The sequence below is a fragment of the Notamacropus eugenii genome, chromosome 5, assembly GCF_028372415.1.
Source record: "Notamacropus eugenii isolate mMacEug1 chromosome 5, mMacEug1.pri_v2, whole genome shotgun sequence".
Classification (NCBI taxonomy): Eukaryota; Metazoa; Chordata; class Mammalia; order Diprotodontia; family Macropodidae; genus Notamacropus; species Notamacropus eugenii.
The window spans coordinates 32,685,045-32,696,457 of NC_092876.1; positions in this window are offsets into that span (position 1 = coordinate 32,685,045).

Here is an 11,413-nt window from a genome sequence, read left to right on the forward strand (position 1 = left end):
GATACAGTCCTAGAAGTGATATTGCTAGGTCAAAGGGTATGCACATTTTTGTAGCCCTTTGGGGATAGTTCCAAATTTTCTCCACAATGGTTGGATCAGCTCACAGCTCCACCAACAATGGATTAGTGTTCCAACTCTCCCACATCTTCTCCAGCATATATCATCTTCCTGTTTTGTTATATTAGCCAGTCTAATAGGTGGGATGTGGTACCTCAGAGTTGTTTTGATTTGCACCTTTCTAATCAATAGTGATTTAGGGCATTTTTTCATATGACTATAGATAGCTTTGATTTCTTCCTCTGAAAACTGCCTGTTCATATCCTTTGACCATTTATTAATTGGGGAATGACTTGTGTTCTTGTAAATTTGACTCAGTTTTCTATATATTTTAGAAATGAGACCTTTATCACAGACACTAGTTGCAAAAATTCTTTCCCAGTTTTCTGCTTCCCTCCTAATCTTGGTTGCATTGAGTTTGTTGGTGCAAAAACTTTTCAATTTAATGTAATCAAAATTATCAATTTTGCATTTCATAATGTTTTCTATTTCTTATTTAGTCAAAACTTCTTCCCTTCTCCATAAATCTGATATTCCTATTTCTTGCTCCACTAATTTGTTTATGATATCAATATACCTAGATCATGTACCCGTTTGGACTTTATTCTTGTGTACAATGTCAGGCAGTGGTCTATACCTAGTAGAGGCAGAATTCTTAATTAAGTAAATGATAGAAAACATTATAAAAGGTAAAAAGGTTTAAAAAAATTTTGCATGAATAAAATTAATAAAGATAGCATGGGAAACAAAGGAGTTGTGTTTTCACAAGGTCAAAACTCCCAGCTTTGAGTGGTGACAGTTAATAAGAGATCTAGCATGGTCAGGTAAAAAAGATCAGAAACTTGTAAAAGACATCAAGGAGTTAAGTGTCCAGAAAAGTTGTTAGTCGCTAAAGTTGCTGAATAAGGCAGATAAGAAAGAGAGCAAATTGCAGGTGTCCCTGACCAATCAGAAAATGCTTAATGGCTTTCAGAAAAACCCAATAAGAAGATAAGGGCTGGTCCAACTCAAACCAGCCGGGGTCAATGACAGGGTGACCTAAAATTCCAACTGCATTTGTTTAATGAACCTCATGCATATAAGCGGACACACCCCACATAAAATTATCCCTCCATTTTCTGATCATGGGTCCTATGTTGAAACATGTTTGAGAGGGGGAGCACAGCAAGGAGCGATATGTAATAGACGTGTCAAAGAGTTTGTGACCCAAAGGAGAGCGGATTAATTTGTCCTCTGAGGATCTGTTTTGAACTAACATAAGAATGCCCTCGCTTCTGTATCCAGCTCTCCCTGCTCCTGAAGAGGGGTGGAGTCCATTTTGGCCAAAGCATTCAATTCCTCTGAATTGTGCTGTAATAAATTTTCCTTGATACCTTTTTATTTGTTAAGCATGTTTCTAACAATAGGGAAATAATATTCACATAATGTTACCAGTAAAAAATCAATTAAGTAAAAATCTAGGGAACTAACATAGACTTATAGCATGACAGCCATTTTGATCTTATTAACTATTCCCTCATCATGAACATGTCTTCCTCTCTTGACTTCTGTCACACTTTTCTTATTTTATTCTGCTACCCTGGCTCATTGCTGCTTCTCAGTGTCCTTTGCCAGATTGTCTTCTTACCTACTAAATATGGATATCTCCAAAGGCTATATCCTGGACCCTTTTCTTTTTTCTGTACTCTCTTCCTTGATAATCTCATTAGCACCCATCATTATTAAAATATTACTAAATTATCATTTTAAATTAAATACTATTATTAAAAATATTAAATGTTATTAACTAATCATCATCATTTTTGTTATTATTATTATATCTGTGCAACTGACTCCCAGATCTCTATGTCCAACTTCAATCTCTCTCCTGAATCCAAACTCATAGTACCATATTATAGGGAGATATCTTCCTCCCAGGTGCTCCATAGGCATTTCCAACTCAACATCTTTTAAAATAGAGCTCACATTTCCCCTCAAACCCTTCACTCTCCAAACATCTTTATTTCTGTTGATATCCACCAGCATCCTTTAAGTTGCCTAGGTTGACAACCTTGGAGATTTTCTTCCATTCCTTCTCTCCCCATATCCAATCAGTTGCCCGGATCTCACCTTCATAGTAACTCTCCAAGTCATGCTTTTCTTGTCAGTCCTACATGGTCTATGTTCATTCAGGCCTTCATCTCCTCTCACCCAGACAAGTACAATAGTCTACTAATTGATCTCCCTGGTTCCAGTCTTCCCCCCTTCAATCCATCCTCTATATCAGTGGTTTCTAAATGTTTTTGATTGTGAAATCCTCTCAATAAAAAATTCCAAACATATCAATACATCCCCAATATGTATGCATTTATAAATCATAAATCTATACTACTGGACTGATGTAATATATACGTCATAAAACACAAATGTAAAAAATAGATCAGATAAAGCTGAAGACTTTAAAAAACAATTTTTAGTTTAACCATCCACAAAGCCATACTCTGATACTCTAGTGTGATATGGAGGTGACCTTGAGTTTTTGAAGGCTCTGCCAGTGGAGCAGAAGCCCAGGCATGCTGGAAAGATTTCAAGTATGGCCCTGTTAACAGAGTGAGTCTGTTTTCTAAGGACTAAGCTAACAAATCACAGAGAGGCGCATTATTAGGAGGCTGGCCACCTGGTGGTGAAATTTTTCTTACTATGGCAGCTCCTAGTTCTGCAGTGATGGCCACAGAGTAGTGATGAAGGAGAATAAAAGGAGGAAAAAGCATTTATTAGGCACCTACTGTGTGCCAGATACTGTGCCAAGCCCTTTACAGATATCATCTGTAAAATAGTGGGAAAGAAGACCAAGAGTGTTTAGAATTTCACTGCTTTTATATTGACTGTCAACAGATTCTAGTTTGACTATTTGTCCTTTGAAAATGAGCTCATTTTCGAGTGTGTGTGTGTGTGTGTGTGTGTGTGTGTGTGTTCGTCCTTCGTTGCCGAAGAAGACCATGCCATCAGAGAAATGATGACATGACTTGCGCTTGACTTTGTTTTGAGTGAGGGAGGGCTCGTGTGGATATGTTGCTAGAGAAGCTTGGTCCGATCAATTATGCTACTTTTGCTGTCAGTGAAAGCAGAAGAGGAAAGAAGGAAGCTGAGGTAAAATGGAAGGGTAGCTTACACATGCAATCGGGGAACAAGTTGATGGAGTGAGTTGTAACATATTCCCCAAAGCTACAAAAAACATTACTTAATGGGGCATTTGTTCATCACATCATGTACTAATTATAAACATTTGGAAAAAGACCATTAAAATCATTGCAAATTAGGTACCAACTTTTGTTGGTGAGGATAAAGAGAAATTCTCTGCAGAACTTGATAAGACCTTCTCTCCAAATCCTACCAACACACATGCTAGTACTCGCTAAGTTCAGTGCAAAGATGAGAAGAGATGTGTATATGGGGAGAAAGGTGTGGGGAAAGTATGATTCAGTAGAAATGAGAAGGCCAAAGGCTTGTAGATTATACAAAAGTCTTACATCTCTACATCATGACATTTTAAAAAATAGATATGATAAGCACCAAATAATATCAAAAAGGACAAAATTAATTACATTTTGACACATAGGAAAAGACTTATTGACATGAAAGTTATCCCTGAGTCACCTATTTGTGCAAAGTCAGATCATTAACTCAGATTAAAAATTAGAACTTATAATAAGAGAAAAGAAGAAAGAGAAAAATATTTAGATAAGTTACTGAAAATCAATCATGATAAATGGGAAACAGAAAAGCATCAACAATGAGTATAATAATTATTTGTTAAATATATAAATATAATATATAATATAAATATAATAATTTGTTAAAAAATTTAAAACTAATGTAAAATTAATTGCCACAAAGAGGCTAAAAGAGCCTAGAAAGTATCTTAATCAGCAATCATTTGACTTACTTTCCAAAGAGTGAGAAGGCTGCTAAAGGTAATACTATGTTAAAATTATAAGCTTGTTAATAAAAATCTTACACAAAAACTGATAATAAAAGATTAGAAGGAATATCATCTTACAAAGCAGAGGTTAGTATTGAAGGATAAGGCCAGTTTAAAGAGAACTTGGCAAAACACTTAATTAAGCAAAGTTATTCCAAGGTCATTCAAGGATGATAATGGAAAGAGAACTGCAAACAAAAACATGGAAAAGATTTGCAGAAACCATTTCAACAAACCATTTTCTCCATGTATAATGGAAACATCATACCCCAAACATTCCAATCCTTGAAGTGCTTGTAGAAGGGATAGAAATGGAACTAAAGAGAGCAAAGATGGACAAAGCAGCCAGATTGAGGCAACTATGTCTAGAGGAGATATATACTAGAGGTGATAGAATTGTCAGGCATTGAAGGATTGATAAAAAAGATACCTGAAGGAGAGGGAGATACCAAAGGCATAGAAAAAAAAACTCGAGTCTTAACACATATCTAACACACACACAGACTAACTAAGAGAACTACTGACATCTATTGCTACTTTTCCATCTATATAAAATCTTTATGAGGGTCATCTGTACATAAATTTAGGGCATTCTCAATGAGGGCGTTAGTAAGAAACAAATAGACTTTACAAGAATATTTAACAATGGACTACATCTTTATCGTCTCACAGTTGAATGAAAAATGTAGAAAATATGATTTCATTGCAAATACTGTCTGTTGATTATTAATAACTTTTAATTTGGTGGAACCAAATGCTCTTATACAGCAAGGTGTTTCCTATCCATACATCAAGATTATTTAGTTTTCCCCTGAAGATGCAATAACAGAAATAATGCTGATAATAAACATCAGGAGAACTAGACAACAGAAAAATGTATACTCACCCGAAGTATTCATCACTCTGATGGAGGAGAACACTTATAGGGTCTGGGTTGAGGAGGGATTCCCTGTAGGTCCTCTAGGTGCTCCTGTTTGTGGATGACATTGAATTGGTTTTATCAAGCCCCAAGACACTGCAGGTCCTGGAAGACATACTCACTTAAAGAAATTTGACTGGTCTATCCTCACAGACAAGTGGATGAAGAATATGCCTTGACAAAATTTTAAAAATACTCTTAAAAATTCAATTGCATTTTGCTTTCAGTTCTGAATTCTCTTCCTTCCCCTTGCCTCCACTCCATCTCTTGAGGAAACTAGAAAAATTAAACCTGATACAAATATGTATGGTCATGCAAAATAAATACCTGAATTAGAAGGAGAAGGAGAAGAAGAAGAAGAAGAAGAAGAAGAAGAAGAAGAAGAAGAAGATGAAGAAGAAGAAGAAGAAGAAAAAGAAAAAGAAGAAGAAAGGAAAGAGAGGAAGGAAGGAAGGAAGGAAGGAAGGAAGGAAGGAAGGAAGGAAGGAAGGAAGGAAGGAAGGAAGGAAGGAAGGAAGGAAAGAAGGAAATATGCTTCGGTTTTCCCTGAGTTCATCAGCTTTCTATTTGAAAGTAGATAACTTGCTTCACTATGACACCTTTGGAACTGTGATTGGCCATTGTGTTAGTCAGTCAGTTACCATTTATTAAGCTCCTACCATGTGCCAGGCACTGTGTTAAGTGCTAGGTATTCAAAGAGAAGCAAAAGACAGTCTTTGCCCTCAAGGAGCTTGCAATCAATCTACTGGGGAAGACAATATGTAAACCAATATATACAAAATAAGCTATATACAGAATAAGAATTAACTAAGTCTTTCAAAATTAATTATCTTTTTAAATATTGCTGTCATATAAATGTTCTCCTGGTTCTGCTTACTTCACATTATATTAGTTCATATAAGTCTTCCCAGATTTTTCTGAAGTCATCTCCTTCATTATTTCTTATAGCATAATAATATTCCTTTGCATAACTTATTCAGCCATTCCGCAATTGATAGGCGTTCCCTTAATTTCCAATTCTTTGCTCCCCCCCCCAGCTATTATAAATATTTTTGTACATATGGGTCCATTTCCTCTTTTATTTTTTTGGAGCATAGACCTAGTGGAGGTATTGCCAAATCAAAAGGTATGCACAGTGTGTGGGGCAGGTATATGGTATAAGATCTTGCTTCATACCTAGTTTCTGCCAAACTGTTTTCCCAGCAGTTTTAGTCAAATAGTAAGTTCTTGTTCCAGAAGTAGATATCTTTGGGTTTATCAAACAGTAGATTACTATGGTCATTTACTACTATTTTGTGTGTACTTAATCTATTCCACTGATTCACCACTGTATTTCTTAGCCAGTACCAGATAGTTTTGATGATTACCCCTTTATAACATAATTTGAGATCTGGTACAACTAGGTCACCTTCCTTCACATTTTTGTCATTAATTCTCTTGATGTTCTTGACCTTTTGTCCTTCCAGATAAATATTTTCTAGTTCTGTAAAATAAATTTCTGGTAGTTTGATTGCTATGGAACTGAATTAGTAAATTAATTTAGGTAGAATTGTTGTTTTTATCATATTGGCTTAGCCTACTCAAAAAAATTGATATGAAAAGTTTTGTAATTGTGTTTATATAGTTCCTGGGTTGTCTTGGCAGAGGGACTCCCAAGTATTTTACATCGTCTACAATTATTTTAAATGGTTTTTCTCTTTCTATCTCTTGCTGCAATGCTTTGCTGGTAATATATAGAAATGCCGATGATTTATGTAGGTTTATATTACATCCTGTAACTTTGCTAAAGTTATTAATTATTTCAATTAGTTTTTTAGTTGATTCTCTAGGATTCTCTAAGTATATCATCGTATCATCTTGTAACAACAAACAAAGTTGAATTTTTTGCTGTTTTTCTGGATTGAGTTTTAACTAATCAAGTGCCTTTGGTTGAGTCTTGTCTTTGATTGAATCAAGAGTCTTTGATTGGAAACAGTGTATATAGATATATAGATATATGTATAGATATATGTATCTATCTATATGTATTTATATAGAAATATATATATATATATATAGTATTGTTTAGAGAAGAAAGACAGAGAAGCAGAGTTGAGAGAGGGAAGTGAGTGTGAGCGGTTTAGGGGAACTTGCTTGTGGGGAGGCCTAACAGAAAGAATGTTTGTGATGTTGGCACTCCCTCTGTTGATCTGTGTTGATTTCTCAGACAGAAACCCTGTTTGTTGGCCCTTATGTGAAGAGCAGACATCTGCCCACGGGAAGGAGGCTTAACTTAATCCCCTTTTAAGAGCTGTTAAAGTGAATTGAGATGATGGTGCTGGTAATGTGTATAAATATTGTTATAACCCTGTTAAGCTTTGTTTTCCTAGAAACAGAAGCTGCAGGCAGGAGCCCCTGGAGCCTGCTGTCAGGCAGAAGCAGGAAGAGTTTGGAGTGTAACATTCCCCATGAGCTAAGGAGCAGGAGCAGAGAGCTGCCTGCGTATGAACCCAGACAAGAGCTGGGAGCAATCCGCCTATGGAGGAGGAGCCATGGGGTGTGGAAGTCAGCCTCATGCCAAGATGAGAGAGGATTTTACTTGGACGCTGTGTGCTGATTAAGGAGATTGTTCTTAGAGTGACCTAGAGGTGGATGGTGTGATATTTTCTGCTACCCCTTAAGGATGTATCATGTTAGGGAAGACCCTACCCTGGGACCTCCTGACTTTGGAGATGCAATGATATATGACATGCATCCTATGACATACTGAATGTTATGAGATACATATACGTATTAGATGATATGTTTTGCTTAAGGATGTTCTTATGAATGTTGCGCTTTATTTTATTGAACAATGTCTAGTTTATTGCTGAATAAATAGAGAGTTCATTATACTACGGGATTAGGCCCTTAAAATTATTCACAGCAGCAGTCCTCAGGTGTGCTGCCTTGATTAGAGTTACACATCACCAAAGGGTGATAGTTTTGTTTCCTCATTTCCTATTCTAATTCCTTTAATTTCTTTTTCTTGTCTTATTTCTATAGCTAACATTTCTAAAACAATATTGAATAATAGTGGTGATAATGGGCATACTTGCTTCATCTCTGATCTTATTGAAAATGCTTCTTGTTTATCCCTATTACATATAATTCTTGCTGATGGTTTTAGATAGATACTGCTTATCATTTTAAGGAAAGCTCCATTGATTTCTATACTCTATAGTGTTTTTAATAGGAATGATTGCTGTGTTTTGTTAAAAGGTGTTTCTTCATCTTAATTACATGATTTCTGTCGGTCTTCTTATTGATATGGTCAATTATGTGAATAGTTTTCCTATAATTGAACCAGCTTTGCATTCCTGGTGTAAATCCCACCTGGCCACATTCTATGATCTTTGTAATATATTGCTATGATCTCTTTACGAGTATCTTATTTAAAAATTTTGCACCAATATTCATTAGTGAAATTGGTCTATAAGTTTCTTTTTCTTTCTTTTAGCTTTTCTTGGTTTAAGTATCAGCACTATATTTGTGTTGTAAGATGAATTTGGTAGGACTCCTTCATTACTTATTTTTCCAAATAATTTACATACTATTAGAATTAATTGTTATTTAAATGTTTAGTAGAATTCACTTGTAAACCCATCTGCTGCTGGATATTTTTTCTTAGAGAATTCACTGATGACTTGCTCAGTTTCCTTTTCTAAGATGGTGTTATTTTACTGTCCTATTTCCTCTTCTGTTGATCTGGACAATTTATATTCTTGCATATATTCACTGATTTCATTTAGATTGTCAGACTTACTGGCATATAATTGGGCAAAGCAGTTCCTAACAATTGCTTTAATTTCCTCTTCATTGGTGGTGAATTCACCCTTTCCCGTTTTGATACTGATAATTTTGTTTTCTTCTTTCTTTTAAATCAAATTAACCAGTGGATTATCTATCTGTTTGTTTTTTCATAAACTAGCTCCTATTTATTAGCTCAATAGTTTTATTTTAATTTTATTAATCTCACCTTTGGTTGCAGGATTCCAATTTGATGTTTAATGAGGGATTTTAAATTTATTCTTTTTTGAGTTTTGTTTTTTTTTAGTTTCATACTCAATTCATTGTTCAACTCTTTCTCTATTTTGATGTACGAGTTTAGGGAAATAAATTTTGCCCTTGGGCTGCATCCCATAAATTTTGCTCTGCTGTCTCATTGTTGTCATTCTTTGTAATGAAATTACTGTTTCTATGATTTGTTCTTTGACCCACTCCTCCTCTAGGATTAGATTGTTTAATTTTCAATTGATTTTTCATCTATCTTTCCATGGCCCTTTATTAAATATAGTTATTGTTCCATCATGATCTGAAAAGGTTATATTTAATATTTCTGCCTTCCTACATTTGATTTTGAGGGTTTTATGCACTAAATCATGGTCAGTTTTTGTGTGGGTGCCATGTATTGTTGAGATAAAGGTATATTCTTTTCTATCCCCATTCAGTTTTCTCCATGGGTCTGTCATATCTAACTGTACTAAAAAAAATTCCACCTCTTTAAATTCTTTCTTGTTTATTTTGTAGTAGATTTATCTACTTCAGAGAGGGAAAAGTTTCGATTTCCCAGTAGTCTTTCCTGACTGTTTCCCCCTGTAATTCACTTAATTTCTCCTTTAAGAATTTGGATGGTATGTCACTTGTTGCATATGTGTTTAGTATTGCTATTACTTCATTGTCCGTGGTACGTTTTAGCAAGATGTAGTTTCCTTCCTGATCTCTTTTAATTAGATCTATGTTTGCTTTTGTTTTGTCTGAGATCATGATGGCTATCCCTGCTTTTTTTTTTTTTTACTGTAACTTAAGCAGAATAGATTCTGCTCCAGCCCCTTACCTTTACTCTCTGCTTCAAGTGTATTTTTGATCCATTTTGCTATCTGCTTCTCTTTTATGGAAGGGTTCATCCCATTCACATTCATAGTTATGATTGCTAACTGTGTATTTCCCTCCATCTTACTTTTCCACCTGTTTATTCTGTCTCCCTTTTCACCCTGTCCCTCCTCATCACTGTTTTGCTTCTGATCAATCTACCTCCCCCAATCTACCCTCTCTTCTGTAAGACCCTTCCCCCCCTTTCTTAACCCCTTAATATAAGGTTCAAGCCATGCCCACCATACTCCACTCCCATCTTCCCCTCCATTGTAATAGGTCTTTTGTGCCTCTTCATATAAGATAGTTTACCCAGTTCTACCTCTCCCTTCCTTCTGCTCCCAGTGTACTTCTCTTTCTCACTCCTTAATTTTATTTTTGCTATCATTCCATCAAAGTCACCTTATCCCTGCACCATCTGTCTATAAATGAATAAACTCGTTATAAATGCCCTAATAGTGATACAGTTCTTAAGAGTTATAAGTATCATCTTTCTGTGTAGGGATGTAAGCAGTTTAACATTATTAAATTTATTATATTTTCTCTTTTCTTTTTTTCACCCTTTTCTGCTTCTCTTAAGTTTTGTATTTGAAATTTTTTTTTTGGTTTAGCTCTGGCCTTTTCATAAGGAATGCTTGAACATCCTCTATTTCATTGAATGATACCCCCCACCCCACCATCACCCAAAGGATTATGTTCAGTTTTGCTGAGTAGGTGATTCTTGGTTATAATCATAGCTCATTTACCTTTTCCTAATATCATATGCCATGCCCTCTGATCCTTTAAGGTAGTGCCTGTTATATTCTATGTAATACTGACTAGCTCCACAATGTTTAAGTTTGTTTGACTGCTTGCAATATTTCCTTCTTGACCTGGGAGTTCTGTAATTTGGCTATAATGTTCCTGGGAGTTTTCATTTTGGGATCTCTTTCAGGAAGTAATTGGTAGATTCTTTCAATGCCTCTTTTACCTCCTGATTCTAGGATAACAGAAGTTTTCTTTGATTATTTCTTAAAATATGGTGTCCAGGAACTTTTTTTAATCATGGCTTCCAGGTAGTCCAATAATTCTTATATTATCTCTCCTGGATGTATTTTCCAGGTCAGTTGTTCTTCCAGTGAAATAGTTCATGTTTTCTTCCATTTTTTCATTCTTTTGAGTTTTGTTGTTTCTTGAAGTTTCATGGAGTCATTCGTCTAATTTAGAAGGAGTTATTTTCTTCAGTAAATTTTTGTACATTTTTTTTGTGCTTCCTTTCTCAAGCTGTTGACCCTTTTTTCATGATTCTCTTACATCACTCTCATTTCTTTTCCAACTTTTTCTTCTACCTCTCTTATTTGATTTTTAAAAATCCTTTTTGAGTCTTCCAGAAGTTCTTTGGGCTCTAAAATCAATTCACATTTTGTTTTCACTGATAGCTTTGCATGTAGGTGTTTTGATATTATTGCCCTCTTCTGAGTTTGTTTTGATTCCCTGTCACCATAATAACTTTCAGTGGTTAGGTCGTTTTTTGGTTTTTGTTCATTTCTCCAGCTTGTCTTGTTACATTTAAAGTTGAGTTCTGGTCTTGGTTGGAGGGGGTTAGG